Source organism: Chelonoidis abingdonii, chromosome 20, assembly GCF_003597395.2.
Source record: "Chelonoidis abingdonii isolate Lonesome George chromosome 20, CheloAbing_2.0, whole genome shotgun sequence".
Taxonomy (NCBI): Eukaryota; Metazoa; Chordata; order Testudines; family Testudinidae; genus Chelonoidis; species Chelonoidis abingdonii.
The window spans coordinates 16332664-16345613 of record NC_133788.1 but is presented as its reverse complement, the minus strand read 5'-3'; the positions used below and the strand labels follow the sequence as shown (position 1 = coordinate 16345613).

The 12950-nt window shown below is 42.8% G+C and overlaps 1 protein-coding gene across 7 annotated transcripts in view; it reads left to right on the top strand.

The window, feature by feature from the left end:
• CUEDC1 (CUE domain containing 1) overlaps positions 1 to 12950 on the top strand; it is a 123600-nt gene that overhangs the window by 36381 nt on the left and 74269 nt on the right. The window contains exon 2 of one of the 7 annotated variants that reach the window (XM_075059551.1): positions 11732 to 11800. The exons of 5 other annotated variants lie outside the window; for them this stretch is intronic. The gene's annotated coding sequence lies outside the window, so the exon portion shown is untranslated. Of the gene's footprint in view, positions 1 to 11731; positions 11875 to 12950 lie in introns of those variants that run through there. One more of the 7 variants, XM_032779376.2, reaches the window with a different exon arrangement.

The following is a 12950-nucleotide window of genomic DNA, read 5'->3' as shown; positions in this document are numbered from 1 at the left end:
TGCTCAGGGGTCAAAAAAGGAGCTTTCCCTCCACCTACATCAGTATGCAGCTGGGTCTGTGCATTATGTTTGTCTTCCTCTGAAACATTAGGGAGCTGATTTTCATTTCTCTTGCGCTGTTGTAACTCACTTGACTTTGGTGGAGATGTACCTGGTTGACTCCAATATGAGATCAGAATCAGGCCTATGGTCCTAGCTACTGCTAGAGATGGGGTATTGGGACTGTCTATAAACTGATTATCAAGTTAAGGTCCACCCCATGTTCTCAGACAGCATGGCTCTGATTCAGTTAAGTATGTTTTAAACTCCCAGTGGGATTAAGATATGTGCTGAAGTGCTTTGCTCAACTCAGCCCATACTGCTAGAAAATTGTCCTCCTGATAGACAGTAATTGACCTCACAATGAAAAGACTCACCTTGTTTTGGTTACGGGGCAGAACTGCACTCTCTTTTATACCTTAAGCGTAGAAACACTGAGTGGGGTCTGTAGTTTTAATCTCTTCAGATTAGAAACATGTAGGATGGGAACAGTATCTTCATATGTATTTGTACAGTGCTTCGCACTACAGGGCCCTGATCTTGACTGGGGCCCTTGAGTGTTACCATATCAACATGTAAGAGCAATCTATAGCAGTGCTTCTCAAAGCTGGTCCGCTGCTTGTTCGGGGAAAGCCCCCGGCGGTTCGGGCTGGTTTGTTTACCTGTCGCGTCCGCAGGTTCGGCCAATCACAACTCCTACTGGCTGCAGTTTGCTGCTCCAGGCCAATGGGGGCTGCGGGAAGGGCAGCCAGCACATCCCTCAGCCTTTGCCGCTTTCAGCAGCCCTCATTGGCCTGGAGTGGCGAACCGCGGCTAGTGGGAGCCGCGATCGGCAGAACCTGTGGATGCGGCAGGTAAACAAACCGGCCCGGACCGCCAGGGGCTTTCCCTGAACAAGCAGAGGGCCGACTTTGAGAAGCAGTGATCTATAGCATAAAATCTCCCCTAAACTCTGGTGTTGTTTGTGTCCGGACACTGCCCTTTACAGGATCAGGCCATCATGTCTTAAACCTGCAGGCCATGGTGGCTGTGCTATTTGGGGCCCTGGGATGAGGACATCTCCCTGCAGCATGAGCTCGCTCCATCCATCCATTCTTTAAAAGACTACTGAAAAGGGGGCTCTCTCTTTTAGGACTTGTCTTTGCTGGTGGATTGCCACATGTTTTAGCCTTAGTGTTTTCATTAACTCAACCCCTTTCCACACACAAACCCATCAGTCATCATGTGCAGTGATGAGAATGTGATGAGTTAGCTGGCATGATGAGAGGCATAGGGTAAGCTCTTTGGGGCAGGGTGCATCTTTTTGCTTTGTGTTTGTACAGCACCTGGCACCATGGGCTCCCGGCCCATGAATAGAACTTCCAGAGCGCTACCTCAGTACAAAGAATAATATAGGGCATACTGAAAGCAAGCTTGCCTGGTCAGCTGTTAATGCAACCTTTCCAGTGTGGACACAGGTTAGCGCTGCAACACAACAATCGAGGGCTGGTCAAGCCTGATCCTACAGGGGGACTGAGTGCTCTCAACTCCCAGTGGCTTGTGGCTCAGCTGCAATAAGATTACAACAGAGCCATAATAATGATATATAATGTTGTTGCTGCTGAATTGTGCGGCACTTTTACCACTGGGAAAGTCAGCACAAATTAATTTGATTAATTAATTAAAATAAACACCAACTTCTAAATGAATCTGAGCCCAATCCCTGTTTCCTGGGTGGGATGAGAACAACAGCCATATCTTGTCCTCTGCCGCCTCCTGCTCCAGGCTTTATTTATGGTGGGAAGAAAAAGCAATTCTGTAACTTTCACGCTCCCCATAGTATATTTATTTGAGCTCCAAGGCAAATGAGTGGGAGTGCTGCCCCTTTAATTAATGTTCCCTTTGGAGACAGCTGGTGCAATTCCTTTCTTTTTAAGTCTACTTTCATTTGCACATGGCTTAGTGACCTGCCATTCTTGCAAACATGGAGGCTCTCCGGAAGGCAGAGTTCCCGCCTCTCACATGGCATAGGGTTCCTCTTGTATTTCTATTTATCAGCATCCATGTGACAAGTAATGAGGAGCACTCTCCTTTTGATAAGGGATCTCAGAGGGATTGCAGGCCTGGGGAGCCACAGCTGTCTTCTCGCAGAAAGCAGAGTAGCTTATTACTAAATATTCCATGATTTCATTTGTTTCCTCTGTTACTTGAAGCCTATTGAAGTCTAATGGGTTTCAATTTGGACATCAGAAAATATAGTCAGAATAGGAGAGACTTTTTTACGGTTGCAATAAACTTGGTAGAGAAACTGCATTAATTTTTAATACACACTTTCCTTGAATACAGAGCAATTCCCAGTCATTTTCTATCCTTTCAGTGTGTGGAAAGAGCTTAGTTGTTTCTGCCTTCTTTGATATGGTACTCCACCCGTCCCCCTTTTCTCAGCATGTCAGGAAAACTTTTTCTCACTCTAAAAACTCCGCAGAAAATGGGCTGTTTGCTTTTGTGCACTGGATTTTCAATAAAGACTGAGAACTGAAGCAATTTTTTTTTTTAAGAGAATGACTTTGAAGAAGCAGAGTCAATCCTCACAAAGGCCACAGTGTCTCAATGCTGAAATTTGTTTGTTTTTCTTTCCTGACAAATGTGCATTTTCTTTTTGGCAAAGGTAATTTTATAGAGATTATTTGCAGTCATTTGTACTGCTATCCCCAAAAATCATCACTGGAGGGGGCTGGGTGCAATATCATGGCTTAGAATATCAAGATTTTTTTTTGAAAGTTATGATATTTTTGGATTCTCTTTATTTTTGTGTTGGAGCCCTGAGGAGTCATGGTTTTAAGTAAAAGGGTGGAATTGATTAGTTTAAGCAGGAGACACTAGTAGTGATGAGAAGAAGGATGGTCTAGGGCAGGGGTGCTCAAACTTCATTGCACCATGATCCGCTTCTGACAACAAAGTTACTACATGACCCCAGTGGAATGTGGGGGAGAGAGGAGGCTGGAGCCTGGGCCCCACTGCCCTGGGTGGAGGTGGAGCTTGGGCTTCAGCTTCAGCCCTGGGTCCCAAAAAGTCTAATGCTGGCCCTGGTGACCCCATTAAAATGGGGTTTGGACTGCTGGTCTAGGGGTTAGGGCAGTAACCTATTAGCCTGGGACTTAGGAGACCCAGGGGTCAGTTCTCTGTACTGACAGACTTTCTGTGTGATCTTGGACAAGTCACTTAGTCTCTGTGCCTCAGTTCCCCCTCTCTACAATGGAAATAATAGCTCTGCCCTGCCCTCAGAGGGGTGTTGTGAGGATAAATCCATTAAGGTTATGTGGTTGCTCAGATACTGTGGTAATAGGGGCCAGATAAGTTCCTAGATACTAGATTAGTTTTAGGTCTGTTTATAAAATGCTGACAGGTATAGAGAAGATAAAGTGGATGCCTCTCTCTTTATAATAGGAGAACAAGGGGACACTCAATTCAAATAAAAAGGCAACAAATGTCAAGCTGTTTTTACATCATGCCTAATTAACCAGTAGAACTCACTCCTTCAAAATGCCATTGAGGCAAGGAGCCTAGTAGGGCTTAAAAAAGTATTAGACATTCATATGAAAAATAAGAATATCCTCAATATTAGGGTGGCTACAGGTTTACATGGGATACCAAATCCTAATGCTTCAGGAAATAAACTAATCACTAAGTGCATGGAGTTTGGGCTTCAGCTTCAGCCCTGAAGCTGAAATTTTTTCCCCCATGACTGGGTTATTGCAAAATACTCTGTTTATGGGGAGTCTTACGTCTCTACTGAAGCATCTGGTACTGTCTACTGTCAGTCACAGGATACCAGAACAGATGGATCATTAGTCCGTTCTCGCATAGCAATTTCCATCTTCCAGCCTCCAAAGTGGTATATAGTAAAATTGGTCTGAAGCAGTGTTATGTCTGTTTTCTTGCAGTAGTTTAGAGCACATGAGTGTTTTTTAAGCCTAATGCAGCATCTTCACAGTGACAGTGTTTTTGCCCCTGCAATAAAATGTTCTGCACAATTCTGCAATGCTGAGGCAAAGGACCAAAATCTCAGATTTGAGCCTTTGCCGCTGAAAGATTAGGCAAGGCTGAGTTGCTGGAATCTGGCATGTGTGTATATAAACTTTGCTTAAGCCAATCTACCTGAATTTAAATTCTGGATCTTGCGAACTTCAGATGATGTGTAGAAAGAAAATCCTTTCCCAGAGAGGAAAATTCTTCTCTCTGTTCAATGGCAATTAGAGAATGTCGATAACCATAGCCTCTACAGAATGGGCTATGGGGCCATTTTGTCTTTATAATACACCTCTACCTCGATATAACACGACCCGATATAACACAAATTCAGATATAATGTGGTAAAGCAGTGTTCCAGGGGGCGGGGCTGCACACTCCTGGAGATTAAAGCAAATTCGATATAATGCAGTAAGATTTTTTTGGCTCCTGAGGACAATGTTATATCAGGGTAGAGGTGTATTCCTTTTCAGTGCATGTTATCCTCTTTGCATATACAAAGCAAAGAAATACTGTGAAATTCACACCAGTGCCCTGTAAAAACTCTGTATTAAGGACCTGAGCCAAAGCTTATTGAAGTCAATGGAAAGATTCACATTTACTCTTAGGGGTGTTTGAACAGGGCATAAGACCCAAATCCTCAAATGTGTTTCAGTGTCAAACTCCCACTGAAATCACTGAAGTCAATGGGAGTTAAGTACCTAAATGCCTTTGAAGATCTGGACCCAAGTCCTTTAGAGCCTTTTGTGGGCTCTTTTACACTAGGGTGAAATTCACCATCAAACTCAGAAAAATCTAAAAACATCTTTGAATCCCCACATTGAGTGGCAATGTGTATGAGATGAATGTATCTATTCTGCATTGTCCTTCGACCTTGCCACAAAAGCAGTTGGCTCCAAGAGGACACGAAGGAAGTAGGATGAAGAACAGAAGAAGAGAGAGAACAAAGGGAGAATGTAAAAAGGATGGACGTCTGGGATCTTCCCTTTTGTTACCTGGGAGGACACTGTAGTTTCCCTTTCTCATCTGTTGTTGTTCTAGCTGAAAAATAGGCCGTTTCATAATCTGGCCTCCAATTCAGCAAAAACAACCTGCAGATCGAAATTGGGCATCTTCCAATAACAGCTGAGCAGCTTCTTCAGGGATTGCAGCCACTTATGCCATCCACTCAGCCAATGCTAATTGACAGGAGTTGCCACACATATATTTACTGCCTCTATTTTCAAATATTGAAATAATTATCTTATGTCAACCAAACAATGTGTGTGTATCTGCATAATTTGTTGCTAGCCAAGTACATGTGGAATGGCAGAAAGTGGTGCCCTTAAAATAACTTTGTTTTGCAATGTAATATGCTCATCTTTATCTGACATCTTTTCTTCAATTAGAAGGTAGTTTAATACTAACTTGCTTCTTAGCTGCTGTGTTCTTGCATTTGCAAATGGATTTTATTATTCCAAGGGGCTGCCTCTATATCCGTTAATAGTCCCCGTTTTAAGCTAAGCCCAGCCAGGACACATAGTTAAATGGGTGTCTGTGCCAGCTGTGTCTGTCTATTGAGATGCTACTGCCTGTGCTCCTGGCATTTCCTTTCAGCTCTCTATCTGGTGTTATTGCTAGAAAATGAGCTCTGACTTCAGGAAATGATATTTCTTCCTTCTGTCTGACAGCTTGTCAATTTCTCATTTGCTGCTCTGTCTTCTTGGAAGGCCACATTGAGGCAGGGATAGACAGCAGGCCTTTATTAACTAAGGCAAATGGATGCATTTAAGTGTGTGTTTAATTATACATACCTGTTTTAAAGGTTCTTTTGCTGTCCAGTCACATGAAAGCAAGTTTTTAACTGACTGGAAATAAGAAAATAGTTAGATCGTCTCTGGAGAATGAAGCATATCCCATCTGTTAGGTAAGTTGCAGTGATATTCAGTCTTGAAGCAGATTTTAACATTTTACCTAATTATAGAGTCAATTATAACAATATCTTCTTTTTCTCAATATTTTTATGCAGCAGTTTACAGTTGACATCAGTGTAATATCCCCAGAATATGTAAATATCCTTCAGAACATTTAAGGTGTGGTGTGCTGAATTGCATTCTCATTCTTGATCAGGCATAGCAGCATCTTCAAACCTTATTTTTCTTCATTCTTGTGTCAAAGCTAGAGGTACCTAGATATTTCTGGCTCTCTGTTATTAGGTGGAATTACTTCTGAAGCTTGCATTTCTTAAAATTAGATCAAGCAGTGAAATCCAACTTTTTGAACTGGTTCACTCCCTGCAAACCATGTCCTAGAATGCTTTATGGGGCTATAAAACTTGGTTAGAAAGTGAGTGATGAGAAAACAAAGGAAGAACAGGTACGGGGAAATGATAGAAACTGTTTTCACAGGGGATTTGAAATGAGATGGAGAGTTGATGGAAAAAGCGGTTGCACCAAGAGTATCCAGATTGTGTGAAGGGACAGAGTGGAAACGAGCGAGACAAATGGGGAGATCAGAGAGGGGAATATAGAAATACTTATGTGGACTGGATCTTGCAGTGGAGGAAGTGGTGTCAGTGGAGTGGGGGGGGTAATGCAGTTGTGCTGTTTACATGGTTGTGGAGGCAAGCTGCAGCATACTCTATTTGCTGGACTGTAGAGCTGGGATTTAAGGAAACAACAGAGGAGTGGCAATGCAGGTTTGGATGAAGATTGCAGTGGAATTAAGGGAGTGACGTACCTGGATAACAATGCAATGCATAGGTGAATGAAAACTGTTCTAGTTAAGATTTCTGTGGCAGTCCTGCAAACAGCAATATTCTCTTAGAAATGCAGATGTAGCAGTGGTTTTGTTATCCTGTAGTGATTAAGTCCATTATACTAGCACCCTTTGGAGTTGTTGCCCATGGTTGAGGAGACAGATGTGCTCGTGAACTCCCCTAATATACATTTGGGACTTGTTCTCCATTTAACAGGATTTCTTCCCCCTCAGATTTTAGGGAAAGATGGGGACAAGCCTCCCAATGGTACAAATGCAGCCCAGGTGGTATAAATTTAGAAGCTTAACAAAAATGCAGTTAATTTATTTTGTTATTAGTTATGATTAAGATCAAGATTGGAGAGAGGAGGGCAGAAAAGGGAATGGAAAGAATGCATGTTTGCTTTCCCGTCCCCCAACTATCTAAGGTGGTCCCATGGTACTCATTTGGCATCCTTGCACATAGATACAACTTATATCATGCTGTCCCTTATGCATGGGAGGAGCTCCCTGTAAACACCTGCAGAGCCACCTCATTGTCCTCCTATAAATCCCTCCTTAAAACTGACCTCTGCTGTGATGCCTACAGAAAGCTCAGCTGCTGGTATGCTGGGAACACAGCCTATAATGCTGACCAATATTGTCTTGTTGTTTCCTTGTGCTCTCCCTCTGTTTGTTGTATTGACCTATTATATCTCATCTTATACTCTAACTGTAAGTTCTTTGGGGCTGGGACCATCTTTTTGTTCTGTGTATGCACAGTGTCTGGCACAATGGATCATCTAGACGCTACTGCAATACAAATACACCTCTACCCCGATATAACGCAGTCCTTGGGAGCCAAAAATCCCTAACACATTATAGGTGATACCCAGTTATATGGGGGTAGTAGCAGCAGGGCTCCAGCAATGATTTAAAGGGCCTGTGGCTCCCCACAGCGGACAGAGCTCTGAACCCTTTAAAGCACCCTCAGAACCCTGCTGCCAGAGCCCCAGGGTAGCGGCGGCAGGGCTCCAGTGGTGATTTAAAGAGCTCCAGGCTCCAGCTGCTGTGGGGAGCCTGGGCCCTTTAAATCGCCAGCCAAGCCCTGCTGCCGCACCTCCGGAGTAACAGTGGCAGGGCTCTAGCGGTGATTTATAGGGCCCAGGGCTCCCCGCAGCAGCCGGAGCCCCGGGCCCTGTAAATCGCCGCCGGAGCCCCGCTGACAGTGCCCCGGGGCTTACTGCGCTATATGCGAACCCGTGTTATATCGGGTCTCATTATATTGGGGTAGAGGTGTAGTAATTAATCATGTCAACATTTAGGTCTGTTCTAAATTGTGAACTACCATTGGCTAACAATTGCCTTTGCTCTTGCAATTGCCTTTGCTCAAAATATCTGGACTGCGATGCATTGTGAATTACATGTGGAAATTAATTATGCTAATTAAAAATTAAATGGAAGCGTAATGGGGTTTTGGGGAAGACCTTATCCTTACTCAGTGGCGGGCCATAATAAATCAGCACAGGAGGCGGTGGAGGCAGCAGCAGCATTATTGTGTGTGTCTAGGCTGAACCCAGAGAGTTTAGGTGTCTGTCGAAATGAGACAATGGAAGGAAGCCATCAGCTTCTTTTGCCACTGAGAAATCTTATAATCTTCTAGCCTTAATCCCATCTATGTGAGGTTGGCTCATCGTGTCCTTCTCCATTCTAGTCTGTCTTGAAGCAGTTCCTCGTAAACTCTTCGCTAATCACATCCTTTTGTATGATAGTTTTAGGTCTTCCAACCCTTCTCTTACCCTCCAATTCTAAATTTAACACTCTGTTTCCTATATATTCTTCTGATCATCTCTTCATGTGTCGAAATCGTGTAATCCTGGACCCTTCAACTTTTCTATAATTAGTACCACCTTCAGATTTGCCCTAATGTATTGTGCCTTTTCTTTTTTGCAATTTGTCCAAGCTGTGCTTCCAAGTTTGAAAAGGGTTTTAGAACCTATTTGAACATCACACTGACTTTAAATCCAGGTTAATCTGTCCATGTATTTTCCATGTAAAATTATTGTCCGTTGTGTCGGGATGCCAACAGAAACAGAGCAAACTTTAAACTACATTTTTTAGTGAACTGTAGCTTTATCCTCTAAGAGCCCAAATGTACCAAATGTAACCTTTTTTTCCAAGGTTCATTGGAAACATTTCTGTTGTTTCCCTGGAGGATGGATATCTGACACATTGGTGTTCAATTAAACATCCATCACCAGGAAGTTTAGTTTTCCAAGGAGCTTCTCCTTCACTGAGCCATGTCACACTGTGTGAGGGAGAATAAAAGAGGAGGGCTATTTTAAATAAGATGCTGTGTCACTGCATAGCAAGAATACAACACACACTTACTGTAGCTGTACCTAGATGTCAGTTCAATGCATTCACTGGATTGCATGTGTGCCAGTCAAATGCCTATTGGCTTTGAGACTGAATTACTCCATTTTTTTTCTATCTGCGGTTTCAAGTGATACCAACTTATAAGTGTGATCCTTGCAAGCTAAGTAAGGCCATGTCAGGTTTGTATTTAGATGGACGATCTGTACAGAAAACACCTAAAGGCTGCAGAAGTGGTGTTGGTGACACACTGTTAATCTCCGAGTCATACCTAAACAATGCCCCCGCAAGTATATTAAGAAGTGCTGTACTGCTGTGCCTTAAAGGTGAACTGCTAGTGTCTTTTTTTTTTTTTAATTGGGTTTATGCCATCTTTTGTTTGTTCATGATGTATAAAGAAGTCCTGAACGATGGGAGGGAAAGGAAGGGGTGGAGTTTTTGTTCTAAGAAAGTATTTCTTTCTTTTCCTCCCCTCACCCTTCTTGTGGTTTCCTTTAGAAATACCAGGAATATCAAGCCCGAACTTGAACATGTACGCTGCTGTTTTATAGCCCCGCAGCCCGAACCCAAGTCAGCTGAGATGGCCAGCTGTGGGCATTTTACTGCATAGTAGACCATACCCTTAGACATGGTGCAGCCATGTGGGCAAGAGATTTGATTTTTGTTTTAAAGCCTAGAATCTGGAGCACAGAATGGCATCCTTGGCTGCACATCCACTTATCTTCTCTCACATATCACTCAGCCCGATCCCTGCTGCACCTTCACCTCACCAAAGAAATCTCCAAACTGCAAATATGATGACAAAAATGCAGGATCTGAAAGATATTTAACATTCAAACTTCACCACTACCTGTGTTGATTTGTGTGCCCCCCCCCTCCTTGAACAGGAGTGAGTTTTGCTTTCTAAACAAAAATGGTTTATGCGGTACACATGGCCAGAAAACCAAAATTGTTCTCTTCAACTGCAGTTTCAGTAACCCATACTAAGCGGTTGCAACACTCTGCCCAGTGATTACCTTTAAATCTTTTTATCAGATCTTAACTGACAGGGGCCTGTCCCGGTAAATAATTTACAATACCCATGAGTGTGGTTTTTACTCTACTAATTTTGTTTCCATAGAAACGTGTGCAATCTTTCTGCTCTATGTTGCCTTAGGCAAATCAGTAATGATTTTTTGCACATTAAGCAGAAGGCCCTTACACTCTGAAAGCAGGAGAATAACAGTCAGGGATGTTTGTAATTGCAAACCATTTAGGTGCTGCAGTATAATACATAGTGTCTTTCCTGTGCTGATGGCTTTAAGACTGCATCTTAGTACTCGTCGTGTGGTGGTAAATGTGTGTGAGGGTTTTTGTGTAAGGTGCCAGGGCCTGTTAAAATTGTTGGTGTATTTACATGTGTGTTTTGAATATTTTTGTCCATGCCAACCAGCGCAGTAGCCCTGCTGGCATGTTAGTTTGAAACAGCATCATGCTTCATTATAGGCTCAACTAGTGCTAAACAGCTTGCGGGAGGCGCCTGAGTGCCATCAGCTCCCAGTGAAGTATAGGGTTGAGCCCTATGTCTGTTTGCCAAGCCGTGCACATGTGTATTTGGGGTTTTTTTTGTTTGTTTTTGGGTTTGATTTAGATAACTTCAGATTAAGGAAATGACATATAAAGAAAGAAGAAATATAAAGTCTTCTTCATGTGAAAGACTCTAATCCCATGTCTGCACTTAAAAGGTTTGCTGCTGTAACTATCCTCATAAAATGTCCTAGAACAGATGCCAATATAGCTTATACCAGCTCCCTGAGTGAAGTAAACTATACCAGCAAAAGCACTTTTTTGCCAGTATAACTGCATCTCCCCTGGGGCTTTTGTCAAAGTACCTATGTTGGCACAAGCTGCATCTCTAGCTGATGTTATGATGCCAGCAAAACCTGTTAGCATAGACCAGGCCTAACGTTCTGGATCTGACTGAAACCCAAGAGAGCAGGTGGGAAACCTCCTGCATGTTAAAAGGAGCAGTGCAGAGTAAAAGGGATGACATTCCCTTTTGGTTATGCAGCTACATGTGCTGTAAGGCCCAGCATGAGAAGCTGCAGTTCTTTGATAAAATAGGCACTCTGATACAGTAGTGATAGGTGCCAATCTGAAGGAGCATAGAAATGTTAACAGGAGTTCAGTTACCCAGAGTTAACTTCTATGCTGTCACCCACCTGGCCATGACTTATTTTGAGCGTGGTCCTCTCCGAACTCAAGCCAGGATGGTTCTTTATGTTTCAAACAGGTTTGACAAAATTTAACTTGTAATTATACCAACCAGGGGAAAATAGTCTTTTGTGCTTCCTGATCATTATTATTATAGCTCAGTGGTTTGAGCATTGGCCTGCTGAATCCAGGGTTGTGAGTTCAATCCTTGAGGGGGCAATTTAGGGATCTGGGGCAAAAATCCATCAAGGATGGTACTTGGTCCTGCTAGTGAAAGCAGGGGGCTGGACTTGATGACCTTTCAAGGTCCCTTCCAGTTGTATGAGATAGGTATATCTCCATATATCATCATTATTTGGACCTGTTCTCGCAAAATCACCTCATCTTTATTATTTTGAAGGGAAGGAGGACCTGATCCTGCAAAGTGGTGAGCGTTCACAGCTCCATTGATTTCAGCAAGAGTTGCAGGGTAAGTCAAGTAATTCCTTATTTACTTGCTCAACAAAAAACTACAGGGAAACAGTCCTTTACCCTCTAGATCCAGTAAGTCATTTCCATCTCCAGTTTCTGAGGCTCTTGATTTGAAATGGCAAATTAACATTTGAGAATCAGCCAAGATAATTAGCCCTAGAAGAGCCTGGGTGTTAAGTATTAAAGATTTCCCTTGCCCCCACAGTGGATTATCTTTCATTTTCTCCTACAGTTTAGCAGTTGCTGACCAAGTCTAATCTGAAAATTGCCCCAGAGGTGATCCCTATATTTATTATGACCTTCATTATTGGCTCCCAAGGATGGCTGATTACCTCTGTCTCTAAAGAATGATTTTATTTTACTACACATGGCTTCCTGTTACTTTTGTCTTTCGAAATAGTGAGGGTTTATGCTGGAATGTAGCACAAAAGAAGAGGGATATGTATTTAAAGATGGGTTTGTGTGACATATGGCACAGGGACTTTGCATTACAACTGCAGCTGGGTTTCTCCAAATAGGAACTAGCTTTAAGTACTTGGTTATACAACTGCCTGCAAGCCACTTGCTTTGCAATGTAGTGTGTCTGAGTAAAAGCCACAGCATATGTGGATCTTTATACTGAGCTCAACCCTGAACACTGATGAATATGAAGCATTAGCATGATTCAGATGTTAGACAGTGGTGTCCGAATCTAGTTTAAACTAAACAAACAATTCTTTGAGAACTGTTGGAATATAATGCACAGAGAAAGGTCCAGTCAGCAAATGGCTGCAACATCTTATTTATTGTTTGTATGACTTAGGAATAATAATGGAATAGTAGCTGAACGCCAAGGAACAGGAGGAGATTTTGCACTTATCTGGAAGGATTTAAAGTATTATATGAGGCTGAGTCCTTTCAATACATCTAAGGCTTTTTCACGGCTGACAAACTCCCTTATATGGATGGTGTTATACCCGGCTGACAGATTGGTAAACTGAGGTACAGTTAAATGACTTGCCTAAGGTCTTGCAGTGAGGCAGAGTCAGGAATAAAATCCAGGAGTCTAGACTTGCAATCCAGTGCTCTAGCTTCTAGATGACACTCTGCCCTAGGGATGCTGGAAGGTGTTGCTGCTGTGTGGTGTGCCATGTGGATCTGCAATCTGT